We start from the raw sequence: 15,606 nt of genomic DNA on the forward strand, positions 1-15,606 counted from the left end.
ACTACACACACACACACACACATTTATTTTCTAGCGAAACCTTTTCTGTTGGAAAAGGAACTGGTTATTTATAGACTATACCTCAGGAAATGCACTGTCATATTTCACAATTAGGACCATATTAGTTGTAAGTTTAAGACAGACTGCTGTTATTAAACTTTCTTAGTTTAAAAAAGAAATGTCAAGAACAGGTCCTTGAGCATACTAGGCAAGTATTGTACCACTAAGCTACAACCCAAGCCCAAAGGTAGAACTATGTAGAGTACTTGTTTTTGTATGTTCTGAAATAATCATATGGCTTGTTTTAAATTTTTTTCTAATGCCTTATATGTATTTATCAAATTTTGGCATTAAATTGCCTTTCCTTTTCTGAGATAAGTTCAATTTGATCACGGTAGTTTATTTTCCAAGCATATGATTTAATTAATTAGTTTTACTTATAGTTTTAATTTGATATTAATAAGTAGGACTGACATTTTTCAATATGTGTGTGTGTGTGTATCTCTCTCTCTCTCTCTCTCTCTCTCTCTCTCTCTCTCTCTCTGTGTGTGTGTGTGTGTGTGTGTGTGTGTGTGTGTGTGTGTGTGTGTGTGTGTGTGTGGCACATGCACATGGTAAAGGTTAGAGGACAACTTGTGGAATCTGGCTCTCTCTTTTCACCATAGGATTCTGATAGCACAGGCCATCAGTCTTGCCAGAAAACTCTCTTTCCCATTCAGCCATTTCAGTAGCCCACCCACTCCTCTTTTAAATGTTTTCTTTTGTGGAGGAGGGAAAAGGGTCACATTTTTGTATCAATATTATGATACTTAAATAATTAATTTGGTCATAGGTTTTCTTTTTTTTATAAGACATCTCTTTCTGCAGCATTTTAAAAGAACTCTTACAAAATTACCTTTGGGGAGCTGTTTTGTTTTGTTCAGCAATGATGGACATTGAACCCAAGGTCTTTTTGGTGGCAGGAAACTGGTCTATCACTGCATTATACTTGCAAACCTTTGGGGATATAATTCCTAGATAAGTTCTCAATGATTTCCTTTTTTACCCCAATCCCCATCTCTTGGGTCAATTTTCACTGTTTGTTCCATTTCAGGCAAATTAATCTGGATAAGTTGCTCTTGGAATGCGTTAATATCTACTGTGATGTGTAGAAAGTCCTATTTCAGGACTTCTTATGTAAAGTAGTTGAATAAGTAGGCAAATATAACCTGGCCTGCTGTGAACTTTGTGTCTCTGGGTTTTAGAGATTGTAAATAGATTGATCATCCAATGAACATAAAATAAACATAGAATATGAGTAGCTAGATACACTATCCTCAGACTGTCTCTGTCCTGGGACATCTTGTGTCTGTAGACTATGCCTTGAAGACACAGAACAGTCTGAGTGAATCCAGGGAGTGGGATAGGGTATGCATGATGTTAGGAATTCTGCCTGCCTCCAGAAATAATATTAGCTGACTTTTTTTTAAAAGTCATAGTGGTGATCTCTTATAGATAAAGCAGTTTCCCATATGTTAAACATGCAAGATGTAGTAAGTGGTTTGGCTGTGGATGCTGCTTTCACTGTTGACTAGCAACTTTGAATGTTTATGTAAATCATTATGATGGAGGTCACAACCAAAGCATACAGGCAGAAAGTGCTGACAAATTAGCTCTTCCTGTAGAGACTGTCCTGTTCTGAGAACAGAACTACAGTTTACTATTGGTACTGAGATGACTTTAAAACTCTCCATTTCCAAGCAGCAGTATTGCACAGTGATGGGGGATACCAACAAGCAAAGCTCCCTGGCTGTAGCTCATGTTCTTTCATGTTAGAAATAACAGAATGAGAAAGCCGATCATCTTCATGATGTAACATTTTACACCATGCACCATGTAGCAGTTCCTGTCAGTTCCAAGAAGTCAAAAGAGCGAGTGTTGGAGTTTTGTGTGTGTCAGACTGTGCAGAATGTCGGGTCTGCATGCTCTCTGGCCCTCCTGATAAAGGCTTTTGGCACCGGATGCTGTTTTGTCTTTACAGAATGTCCTATTCTGGGCTCCCTGAGCTCTTTTAAGAGACAAGGATGTGAATCATTATTTAGACAATCTGCTCCCTGGACCTTCCTCTGAAAAGTTTGCTTAGTCTGTTGTGTACTGCGTCTCCCATGCCCAATCAGGCTGCGTGCTCTACTATATCTTAGAATTTCCCAGTATGTAGCTTCCAGATGAACTGAAATTTCAGTAAACATCAACTTCACAATGTATAACTCTCATCAAACTGGCATCAGACACCCTCCGACTGGATATGGATAGCAGGCCTTCTGATGTGTACGCCACACCTAGATCTCTCAGCTCCCTATCTTTTGAGGTTGCTAATCCCTTTAAAAATCTAGGTTTTCATAAGTCTGAATACTGATATAATTATTATTAACCTGATACTAAAAATGGGTATAATAGAGTTTTGCATCATGTCAGTGACCCTACAGGTAAAACAAGAGAAGTGGATCAAACAGCTATCTGCTTCTTTTATGCAACTACTCTGATGAGAGTTTTGGGTACTGTGTGATCCATGATGAGTCGTTTAATGGTGTATTGGTTATTTCTAGAGAATATAAAGTTTTATATGCTCAGGGAAAGCAAATACTGGGGATGAAAATTAATGTGTATATTTGCATTTTGGCAGATTGGAATGTCTGAGAATTTAGAAAATCAACAAATTTTCAAAATATTTTTCTTTTTAATTATTCAGATTTGAAAGAAGCGGTGAACCACTGATATTCAGGACATTTTTAAAAACAAGACTACCCTTTACTGGTATGTACATCAGAATAAATTATATTAATATAATTAATCAGTTATATTAAAATTGTATTTTTAATTTTTTTTAACTGCTGCAACACTTTCTCCTACATAATTTGCCAGTTAGTTGGGTTCATAATAACATACTTGTCTAAGACAAAACAAAGATAGGAAAATGGCCTAGTAGTTGCATTATAATACAAATCTTTAAAAATAACCTTCTTATTTTCATACCCAAGTAATGACTCCAAGTGTATTCTTTCAGATTCTTATACTTATGACTGAAGTTAGATAAATATATCTTGTCTGGTTCTCATAGGCTATACAGCCCTAATCTCTAGTCAAACAGAATTAGGTTCATATATACCAAACATGTTCTTTTCAAGGAGAATTGCTGATACCTACATGATAGTAGTTCCTCCTTGGGACTGACTAACATGGAGTATGACTTCAGGGTCCATGAATAAAGTTGTGTGAAATCCATCCTCTCTCAGAACCTGATTCTAGTGTGTTGAGGTGGTTTTCAGTCCCTAAGTGTGTCTTTTTCTCTGGAGACATAAGTTACTCTGAAGCTTTATGTAGTTTTAGGACTATTGAAGTTTTAGGACACGGAAGGTCACAGTATGACCCATGTTTTTGAAACCTGCAAATGCATTTAAAAAAACCTGTAAGATAAATATATTCACAAATTAATGCAGACTGCATTAGCATGTATGTCAGTGCATATTCTTTAGTTCTGTCTTCTGAGAGGACCTAGATAAGAGCCTCCCCAGTAGCAAACCAAACTGTGGTGTGCAAATGCCATTTTCTCTCAAAACAAAATTGAGCTCTTTGTAAAGAGGCTGATTCCAAAGCTGAGACAAAGGCAGTTCAACATAAGCCTGGAGAGCCGTGCAGTACCAGAAGCCAGGCAGGGTGAGCTCCAGGAGAGTTCCAGGGTGGAAAGGAGAGCCCAACAGCCAACGCTGAGACAGTCTGAGCAATAAACACACAAACTGTGCGGCTGCATTATAGCTCTTCACGTGAAATACATGTAAGAGTTCTGTTCGGTATGAATAATTCCAGGGGAAATGAGTGAGTGAAGGTGGAGAGAGTGATGACTCTTCTTTACAGAAGAACTTAGGAAGGAGTGAAGCCAAGATGAAGTTGTCAGAGAACCATACCAACTGTTGCTGCAGGCTGGATCCACCAGTGAGCACTGGCCTTAGTGGGTGGGTAAGAATGGAAGAAAAAACAGAATATTTGTACAGTTTCCGAGTATTTTCCCAACATGTGTTAATTACAAATGGGAATGAAGAGACTTATAGTACAGAGTCCTGGCAAATACCAACCGTAGCCAAGCAGCCAAGGTCTGTATCAACAGTAGTAAGACTCAGTGAGCTGTCTACCCTGTGAGGTATCCTGACAGGGACACAGGGGCATATTTGGTATTCTTCCCAAAACTCCATGACCTCAGCTAAATTATGAGGAAGCATTAGGTATACCCTGAAAAGAGACAGCTTAAAAATACCTGAGCATCATGCTTCAACAGCCTCAGAAGCATAAAAGACAAGCAGAGTTGGGAACCATCGCCCACCTAAAGGAAAGCAAGGAGACTCGGCAAGTGAATGTGGTAGATCCTGGTACTGATGAGGGACTAACACTAGCAGGAAACTGGAGAAATCCAAATACAGGGGAGAATATTCTTGTGTCAGTATATTATTTTTGATAATTGTGCTAGGATTTGAATCTGTGAACTGTGGGGAAAGATGCACAAGATGGAGATCTGTTGCCTTTTTATATTTTATGTAAGCCTTAAGTTAAATAATTTTCCAGCTATAAAATGTTTTGGTTGTGGTTTAATTTATTATTTATTTAATTTATTTCAGTTTTGGGGAATTGAACTCAGGGCCTTGCGAATTCTGGGTGAGCATCCTACCACTGTTACATCCATAGCCATTAAGTATGAAGCTTTAAAAAGTCACATGGAAATTGCCAAATAATTGTTCCCTTTGGTTTTCACTGATTTATATGAATAGAGTTTCTGCTGGTAATTCGTACTCAGATCAGAGGTATGAGGCAGGTGCCTTCCCTTTCCCTAGAGTGGCTGGTTGTTATTTGTGCTAGGGGCTAACTCCAGCTAAATGCAAGCTAAATGGATTTCCCCCACTGAGATGCATCCCACCCCTTCATTCCCTTTCTATACATTTCCACCCCTTTCTCTACAAACTGTCTCTGTTTAATCTACTTCAGGTAGCAGCCAGTGACTTGCAGCCTCTTAGAAAACCCTGAGAACTCCACAGGGGTATATAGGACAGCCAAGTGCTAGAATATCCGCCTAGGAGGTGTGTGTGCTACTCAGCACCCGTAGCTGGGGGTAGGAGGAAAACAGATCCCAACTGCACACATCAGTACCTCTCTGGGAACTTTTAGCAAATTGTTTAATGAAGCTGGAGGCAGAATAGGATTTGAATGTTCAAACAAGAATTGCAACTTTTTTGTGTGTTTTTTTGTTTGTTTGTTTGTTTTTTAATCTCATCCATGTGCTCCTGGTCCCCAATCTTTATTACCTAGAATCTTATATTTGAGTAGCACGATGAGGAAAGACATCAGTCAGAAAGTCAGGGAGTGCAGTGAGAACAAGAAACACTAAGAGAGCTTAACTGCTTAAAGGAAGCCAAGAGCAGCATTAAGTTTGCTTTCAAAATTGTTTTACCTTAGGAAAACCTGAAGTGACTTTAAAAAGAGAGGCCAAACCCTTCAAAATGAGGCAAATATGCAGTTTTGCATCAGAAGGAGTGATCTGAATTCAGTTATTTTGGCGTGAGAATTAAATGCTAAGTATTTGGAATTTGAACCTGAATTTTTCTTTTCTTAACTTGCTTGCATGTTTAACTAACTTAGTAAACTACATCAGTTAATAGTTTTTAGGTGGGAGGAAGAATGGCAGATGTACCTAAAGCAGTTAGACTCATAGAAAGTGGAGCAAGGACTACTGAGGCTGGGGCCAGGAGTCAGGCAAGAAAGTAAACCGGGAACAATTGGCATTTGCAAGCTGAAAAAGTTCTGGCGATGGCTGCTCACCACTTAACACCACTGAACTGACATTTTAAAGTAACTTAAAGCAAGTGAAAATAGTTAACATGGTAAATTTATGTATTGTTGCCATAATAGAAAAAGGAAATTATAGGCATCTTCAATAGTCACATTCCAGGAAAGGCTATGGTGCCTTTTACTCTTGGGAAGGTTTCATTTTTAAACCTAGGGATGATTTTCTGAACATAACTTGCTAGCTGACGGTTTAAATGGCCCCTGTGCCATAAATTATGAAGTTCAAAGAAAAACCCAATGAGTTGCTTGTAGGTTAATTTACAACTAAAGCAGACGAATCTAAACAAAGAAGAAAAGCCCCTGTAAGAAATATGTTAACTGGTGGTAAGGAAGAAAAGAGTGTCTGTTGATTAAAGATATCTGAACTTGTTCGGTCCCAGGGATTTTATGACAGCCATTTAACTCTAGTTATACTGGGTAGAGCAGACTACAGTTCTGTAAATTGCTAATAGGACAAAGCAATCTTCATAGGTTTCTTTATGCAATGTAGGCAGTATAGGGGCTTGGTACACAGCTCTGCCTAGCTGACCTCAGGGTTGAAATACAGATCATATATGACATTGAAATCTTAAGAGTGAACAATTGGTATGTTCACAACAGTATGTAAAGCTAAAACAAATTACTTTGGATTTTAGCTAATGAGTGTGTTTTGTTTTATTTTTTTCTTCTTTTTCTTAACTTGATTGTCCTGGGGATTAGACCCAGGGCTTTCCAGACTCATAAGTCTACACAGAGTTGCAGTAAAGACTTACAGTCTTCTCTTTTCTCATTTGTATTTTTTAAGACTCATTTTTATTAACTTTAATTACATTTAGGTATGCATGTGGAAACCAGAGTTGTTGGGTCCCTGGAGCTTGACAGCCGTGGCCTGCTTGGGTGCTGGGATCTGAACTTAGGTGTTCTGGAAGAGCAGCAAATGTCTGTACCATTAACCACATCTCTAGCTCTTTTGGGTTTTGTGAGACATGATTCCATATACTCTATACAAGTCTAGAACTTACTATATAGTTCAAGCTGTCTTTATACTTGTGGCAATCCTCTTGCCTCACGACCAAAGTTCTGGAATTTCAGGCCTGTGTACCACCTCCCCCCGCCCCCCAAGAATGAGTGTCATCACAGGGCTTTCAAACACAAATACAATGTACATTCATTCATTTGTCTCCTTTGTTCCTCTTGTCAGTTCCTTCTAAAACACTTTTATTCTTAAAAGGCTGTGAAAATATGTTTAAAATAAACTATCACCATCACACAAAAACTTTTCTCCCATAGTTTTCCTAGTTCTTATAAGGCATCCACTTACACGTCCTGCTTGACTGGTCTTACAGTTGCTCAAACATTTCCATTTTCTCTAGTCACTGCCTGACTTTCCATGTATTGCCATGGTAACAAGACTCTTCATTGTAGTGACCTTAATGACATTACCTAATTTACTAAGCCAGGTTTTAAGTGCTATCCAATTTGTTTGTGTGTTTGTTTTGATTTTTTTTTGATGATATAACTGCTTATGCTATTATATATCATATATGTTCTGGCACCTATTTATTTAATTTTCAAGGTTGTCTTCTTCAGTTAAGAATTTGTTAGTGGAAGTACTTGAGTAATTATATTGTTCTTGCTTTGTTAAGGTACTCTAGTAACAAATGAACAAAAAAGTTCAAATGACTTCCCTTTTCTTTGTTCTTCACCTTATAAATACTAGGACTGCAGGCCCATGTGTCACCATAACCAGCTTGTGTAAATGAATTAGCATTTACCTGCGTAACTTGTGATTTGGGGTAGTGGAGAATGAGGGGAGTACAGAGCTTGCCAGGTGTTTAGGAATAATATAACACAAGTGATTTTGTTGTTCTTATTGTTTTTCTTTTTTAAAAACGTCAGGCTTGGAGATGTTTCTGAAGTGGTAGAGTAGTGTGTTGTCTTAGTAGGTACAGCACTGGGGCCCCATTCTTAGAGTCAAACAAACAACCCTACCAACCAATAAAAGCAATAGTCTACTTTATAGCAAAGACTGTTTCCTGTGGCTGTACAAACTTAAATAAATTATAGCACTGATATATGTGCTGATGACTGAGTCCATGTACTGTGACTAAGAAGGATGAATAGCAGCTTCCGAAAATGTAGGTCTAACAAAGTAGAATACAACCCAACTTTGAAATTATATTTATTTTAGTGAAATGTGATAATACAGGTCTGTAATCCTAGCACTTAGCAGGCTGAGACAGTAAGATCTCAAGTTCAAGGCCATCTTGAGCATAGGGAGATGATGTCTCAAAAATATTTTTTTTTGTCAATGAAAAAAGTATTATTGGGGACTGGAGAGATTGCTCAATGGTTAAGAGTTCAATTCCTAGCACCCACATGGTACCTTACATAGTCTCCAACTCCTGTTCCAGGGAATCCAATGCCCTCTTCTGGCCTTGTTAGGTACTAGGCACACACACAGTACACATACATACATACATACATACATACATACATACATACATACATACAGGCAAAACATGTATACACATAAAATAAAAAATAAATAAATCTTTTAAAATATTATTAACTATTTTAAGGGGATAGGATCCTGGTACCTTAAAGAATCAACTATTTTCAATTTATGTTTAGTATTTGAAAGAATAATTTTAGGGTTAAGAAAAGATATGAGGAAATTTTAAGACAAAAACATTTATAGTTTAAATGTATTAAAATGAACAGGAAAAAATAGATTATGGATGAAATTCCCTTTTATTGTTAACTCTTTTAAGGGATAAGTCTTTTCACTATCCTCTGTCCCTTATTTTATTTATCTTTAAAAAATAAAAATGAGTATTATGTATGTGCATGCCTGTCCTTTGGTTCCTGCCAAATGACACACAGTTGTATATAAGAGCTACTGTTATTCCATGGGACTAAAGGGAAACAGCAGTGACATCTCTCGTTTTATTTTAGTTATTTTTTTCCTTTAAGCTTATGAACTCCTTGTTCTCTGGTTCTTATGATCTGAAATCATTTAAATTATTTGATGTTTTTAACCTTTTATACTCCTTGGCAGGACAGAGGAGATTAAGTGACGTAAACATCTTTAATAAACCTTAAAAGTCACAAGGCTTAGTAGCCAGGACAAGAAACAATTAGGAATAAATTTCGGGGAAATACCATAATGGCATGAGTTTTGTTTTCTTTTGTTAGCAAGCCACATGACTTTTTCCTTTCAAATCCAAGAACATGTTGTGTGGGCTCCTTTTAAGATTTCATTTTCATCTGCATCACAATAATATAGATTTCCCTGAGTTTACTCACTATAATTTGTGATTGCTTATCTGCGAAGGAAGTACAACAGCTCCCACTGGGGAAATACCATGTTAACTTGATCCTAAAATAAGAAATCTAAGGGAAAGGTCACATCCTAATAACTTGTGCAAATCTAAATTCCCATGGAGCTTTGAAATCATTTTGTATGAGGCGAGTATTAACAATGTGTTATTGAATTTCTTCCAGAGAGCATGGTAAAAATGAAGCACTTCTGTATCCAGAAGTGACTGCTGAGGTTTAAATTCAATTGACAAGATCTAGTTTTGCTAGTTTTCTACAATAAATATCCAGAGAAATTTAGCATGACTAATAAACCACAAGGTCTGTTTTGGTTACTTTCACTGGAACTATAAGGATTGTTACTGGGGAGTAGTGTAATTACATGCAGTGAGAATGCCTTTCCTTGTACCATGGATACGCCTTATACTCAGCTTTTTACTAACTGACCTCTAGAACTTACTATATAATTCCAGAAAAATGCATTGCCTGAGGAATCAACAACTATGGTCTTTTCAGAAAATTGGCTAGTTCTCAAAGACTTCAGGCCTCAGTTTCTTTATCTGTTGAATAGGAAGGTGTTTATTTAGAGACTCAAGTAAGGACACATTTGTGGAAAACTTAGAAACTATAACCGGATTGTTCTTAGAGTATTACCATAATCATGACTTTCACTCCTCCCACCCCCAGAGAAATAAAACCAGAAATAAGTCAATTCACTCTATACTGTTGACACCATAACCTCCTACACACTGATAAGTCAAGCCAATCTTGAAAACAGTAGGATTTTCATGAAAGTTGACACATTATCCCAAGTTCAGAGGAATTCTGTTTACAACAAGGATTCTTTTCTAGAACATACCTTTTTTCTGAAGACATATTGTTTAAAAACTCTTAGAAATTTATTTACTTAGAGGAAGATGCATTCTTATTCCTGAGTCTCTCCTTAAGTATTACAAATTAAAGCCGAGCACTTTTGTCTCCTTTTGGTTTTGTGGGCCTTGTTCTTTAAAATATTTTTATCTATTTCTTTCATAATGATAGTAAACTTGCAGTAATTAAAAATTTATAGGCTTATATCTGGGTGCCTTGCCTTTGGGACTCATCTGTGGCAAGAGCAAGATGTTTGTTAAGATTATTTACATATATCTGCATTTGACTTTCAACCTTGGACCTCATAGTGAAATAATACCACACAATAAGAAACACACACAGTTTATTTAGGAACTTGGGATACATGTGCTGTTCAGTGGTAGAATCCATGCTTAGCATGCATGAGGTCCAGTCCCTAAGCACCAAAACCAAAATAAACCTAACCCCCCCCTCAAGCAACTTATTTGTTTAACTATTTATCTGCATGATAGGAGTTCAAAGAATTCATGAAACTCTTCAGTATCTCTTTAATAATCATTACTCAGGAAAAAATATTAACTTCATTTTTCATTCTAATTATTGTTACACACCAACATGGAAAGACGGGAGATGTTGGAGGTCTTGGCACTACTGTACATTGCCAGAGTAAACTGCCTTGTATTCACTCACCTTGTACTCTTTTACAAATGAGAGTCCCTGAGCCTGACACAGCACTCAGCCCTGAGATTCACATCTTGCTGAAGAACAATCAGCCTGGGAGAGTGGCAACTAGTATGTGCTAAACTAAGGTGACAATTCTCCTTAAGTCATAGATGTGGGGTAGTTTTACAATCATCATGCCAAGCCATACTATTATGTAAACCCACGTTTTATCTTCCAGGCTTGGAATGAAAGCAATAGCAAGCATCTCAGAATACATACTTTCATATACTTCTGTTCCTGGGTGCTAAATTCTACTGGGAGGGGGGTGGAGGGGAAGGAGTCTTTCTTGCCTTTCACCCAGTTGATTGCAAATATATCCCCAAATGAACAGTCAGTCCATCATCTCATTTCATCTTCACTGCAGAGCCACCTTCTGTGCTTCTCTAAAACTCCAAGGTGATGTTCTGTCCCCATCAAAGGGAATGTCATAAGCATTGTAGCCAACTTCTCCATGTACTGTGATGTGGTTACCACCAATAGTTCCGACACTAAACTTTCAACAGCATCAAGTTCTTGACTGGACTGGACCAACTATATCCTGTCACTGTTGGTATAAAAGTTAGTTTTTCTATAGTACACATCTTAAGAAAGGACCCTGATATAGCTGTCTCATATGAGGCTATGCCGGTGCCTGGCAAACACAGAAGTGATGCTCATAGTCAGATATTGGATGGAACACAGGGCCCCCAATGGAGGAGCTAGAGAAAGTACCCAAGGAGCTAAAGGGGTCTGCAACCCTATTCGTGGAACAACAATATGAACTAACCAGTAACCCAGAGCTTGTGTCTCTAGCTGCATATGTATCAGAAGATGGCCTAGTTGGCCATCATTGAGAAGAGAGGCTCCTTGGTCTTGCAAACTTCATATGCCTCAGTACAGGGGAACACCAGGGCCAAGAAGTGGGAGTGGGTGGGTAGGGGAGTGGGGCGGGGGGAGGGTATGGGGGACTTTTGGGATAGCATTTGAAATGTAAAATACCTTAAAAAAAGAACACAGACTATCTAGTACTTAACACATTTCCTAGTAAATATTTCAGTTATAAAATTATAATGCAACTAAAACTAAATTATTCAAACATTTTTGTTTCTAATAAATAAACATAGTATTATTAGCAGTCTTCATGGAAAAGTGTGTGTTTGTGAGTGTGTGTGTGTGTGTGTGTGTGTGTGTGTGTGTGTGAAAGATGAATGAGAAAGTCAAAGGTCACCCTCAGGTGTCCTTATTCAGGAACCATTCATTTTTGTTGTTGTTAATTTTTACTTATTATTACTGTGAGTAATTGTGAGTATATTCATAATAAGGAAGTCATCCACGAAGGTCAGAGGACACTTTTGTGCAGTTGGCTCTCTCCATCCACCTTTTTGTGGTTCTGGAGCTTAGACAGGTCACCAGGCTTGTGGGTGAGTGCCTTTACCCACTGAGCCCTCTCACCATGGGCACCTTGTTTTTGAGACAAGATCTTTCGTTGGCCTGGGACTCACTGAATAGGGTAAGCTGTCCAGCCAGTGAGTCCCAGGGATCATCCTGTGTCTACCTCTCCAGTGCTGGGAGTACAAGCATACACTGTCACTGTCACACTTGGCCTTTTTATGTTGCTGCTAGGGATCCCAGCTCAGGTCTCATGGGTAACACGGCAGTACTTAACAACTGAACCATCTTGCCAGCCCTTAGAATTTATTTTTATATTACTAACCTGAATATAAAGCATGCTATATTTAAAATTCTGTGATTAACCATCCCTAATCTGAAAATTTGAGAGCTAACATGATAATACGATTAGAAAATTCCACACCTAACCTCATGTGACAGGTTGCTGTTAAAAGACATGTATGCTATAGATACTGTATAAAACTACTTTCAGACCATGGATCTAAAGGGTACATGAAGCATAAATGAACTTTGGGCATAGTCTTGAGTCTGTCATCCAAGATATCTCAGCATATAAATACAAATATTAAAAAATCTGAAATTCAAAACATCCCTGTTTGTTAAGATATATTTATCCTATATTTAATCTGTGATTATTTTATTTTATTTTATTTTCAGACAGGGTCTTGCTATGTTGTCTTGACTCGCATGGAACTTACTAAGTAGATCAGGCTGGTCTCAAACTCATTGCCCCTCTGCCCCTCTGCCCCTCTGCCCCTCTGCCCCTCTGCCCCTCTGCCCCTCTGCCCCTCTGCCCCTCTGCCCCTCTGCCCCTCTGCCCCTCTGCCCCTCTGCCCCTCTGCCCCTCTGCCCCTCTGCCCCTCTGCCCCTCTGCCCCTCTGCCTCTCTGCCTCTCCCTCCGGAATGCTGAGGTTGAAGGCATTTGCCACCACACCTGGCCCAATAGGCTGCAGTTTTTTACTCTTTGTGACTTTTTGTTGTTGCAAATATTAAAAATAAGTCCACAAGAAGTACACATAGATACTTTTCCAGTATCTTTCAGTCTCTATAACTAGGGGTAAGGAACAGTCAGGTCACAGACCAATTCTGACCTCTCAGCTTTCTATAGCAAGGCTTCTAAGCTAGGGCCAGATTGCTGTTAACTAGTTAGATTGTAGTTATTGTTATTGTTGTTCCTATTTTCCCCTTGGACTTCTTTTACATATCCAGTAATGTGCTAGACAGAATGGCATTATAATATATTCCTGGCTCACGGTTTTGTTTTAGAGACAGTCCCTAGAAAGGAAGAGAAATAAGCAATAGAGCTTGGTGTAGGATTGGGGAACAGTGTGGTAAAATCCATAGGAGAAAGCATGCGTGCAGAGCCAAGATGCTCAGCTCCTGCCACCTGGGCTTGTTAACCACAAACCCTCCAAGAAAGATGTGAATACACAGTACGGAAGAAGTCAGACATTTCAATGATAAGGTAAGGAGAGTTTTAAGGTATCAGTATACCCAGAGGGAAGAATTTGGACTTGATTCTGGATTCAGTGGGGAGCATCAGAGCTTGGGATAGGGTCCTGTGGAAAATACTAAGAATCAAATTAACGTTTAAGTTACTACAACAGGGCATTTTTGAAAACCTAATTTCCATTAAATTCCATTAAATTAGGTAACAGGATCATAGCTGTGCTTAGCAGGGACCAGTGAAAGATATCTCAGGATCAGTGACATCATGTGGTGATTGAATGCACAGAAAGAAGATGAGAAAAGGTTGAAATGACTTTTTTTTTTTTTTAAAGACAAGATCCCACTATGTAGCTCTGGGTGGCCTAGAGGTCATCATGTAGACCAGGCTGGCTTTGAATTCATAGAGATCTGCCTGCCTCTGCCGCCTGAGTGCAGGATTAAAGGTGTACAGCATGATGCCCTGTAATTTTTGACTGATATAAGGGATAGAGGTGTGAAAAGAAATGGGAATGGAGTTGTGTTGGAGGAGGAAGATGCTTCTGGATTTATTGAAACTTAAGTGAAAATACAACAGCTGATAGAAAGGCCCAGAGCAACACATATGTGAGGGTATATGACTGACCTTCATGTTGAAAGTCAGACGTAGATGTATCAGTTTGCATGTCTTCAGTATCAGTTGAAGAAATTGTTGACAATGAGCCCCTGAGATACAACTCAGAAGCTAGATGGAGCACACATACCTATAATCTCAGCACTTAAGAGGTCAAGATCTGAGCTACTCAGGGAATTCCTGACTAGCCTGAGTTACACAGTGAAACCTTGTCTCAAAGAAACTAAAAACAATGAAGCAAACAGTTACTCAGTAAATGTCTGTATTTTGCTAACTGTGAAATGTTTTTTGAAAGACAAAAAAAAAAAAAAACCACCAACATAGTCTCCATTATGCTTAGCATACACTATAGCATATGACACTTAGTAGCTAATCAGTAAATATTTATTAGATGAATGAAAGCTGAACTACAAAGTAAAATGTCACCAAGAATAGGCTTTATGGTATTATTTCTTCTTTGCTCTCCTCTCAGTCCCTTTCTTGAAAATTTAGGGGCTTGTTAATCATATCTCCATAGTTGCTTTGTGTGACTAACTGGTTCTGCATGATTTTAATCGAGTTTTTCACTTGGCTGCTATGTTAACTTTTGTTTAAAAGAAAATAAACTCAGGAATTGACTGAATTTAATGGAAATTAGGTTTTCAAAAATGCCCTGTTGTAGTAACTTAAACGTTAATTTGATTCTTAGTATTTTCCACCTTTGGTTAATTTAAAATTTTCCATGTATGATTTTATTATAAGGAGGGGCTATACGTATATTGTCATAGAAAGATTTTCTAAGTAACAAGAAATCTATGTATTAACAAACCTAGTGATGCTGGTTTAAGAAAAACTAAAACCACAAGAAGCCACCTCAAATTTAGTAACGCTTCCCACTAACCCCATGATTTGAGTTGTCCTCCAGCTAGCCGAGTGTTTCCAAACATCACTGTAATATCTTATACTCCCTATGGATTCTTTCAACCCACCAAACCCCAAATGTGGGTGGACTGAATTGAAAAAAAAAAAAAAAACAAAGTTGGACAATATAGTTTATTGCACTTACATTGAAAATATTTTGCCAAGATGAACTGAGACTAGAGGAAGTACATCTGAATTTACAGCAGCCCGGTGATACTGAATAACCTTCTCCAGGCCACTCCAGCGCCAAGCCAGCCTGTAGCTTCTATGCTCTGTACAATGGGAAAGTTATGGCTGCAATTAGAGGCCACTGATTCTTTCTATTTTATCTGATCAGAAATGAGTGGAGTCAAACATTTCACATGTAGCAGGCCAGCTCCAGCCATCTGGTGATTTCAAGACATCTTTGTCTCTTTTTCATTATGGAGTTTCAAGCTTGGCAGGTTATCTCTGAAATTCCCTTTCCCCCAGGTAGAAATTTAGAGTATTTGTTTGTATAAAGAAAAATGCAGATTTTC

General features: G+C 38.2%; 1 protein-coding gene across 11 annotated transcripts in view; it reads left to right on the plus strand.

Moving 5' to 3' along the window:
* Positions 1–15,606, plus strand: part of Pparg (peroxisome proliferator activated receptor gamma) — a 129,526-nt gene that overhangs the window by 20,072 nt on the left and 93,848 nt on the right. For all 11 annotated transcript variants that reach the window (XM_006505743.4, XM_006505737.4, XM_030255223.1 and 8 more), the window contains exon 2: positions 2,729–2,793. The gene's annotated coding sequence lies outside the window, so the exon portion shown is untranslated. The remainder of the gene's footprint in view (positions 1–2,728; positions 2,794–15,606) is intronic.

This window comes from Mus musculus, chromosome 6, assembly GCF_000001635.26.
Source record: "Mus musculus strain C57BL/6J chromosome 6, GRCm38.p6 C57BL/6J".
Classification (NCBI taxonomy): domain Eukaryota; kingdom Metazoa; phylum Chordata; class Mammalia; order Rodentia; family Muridae; genus Mus; species Mus musculus.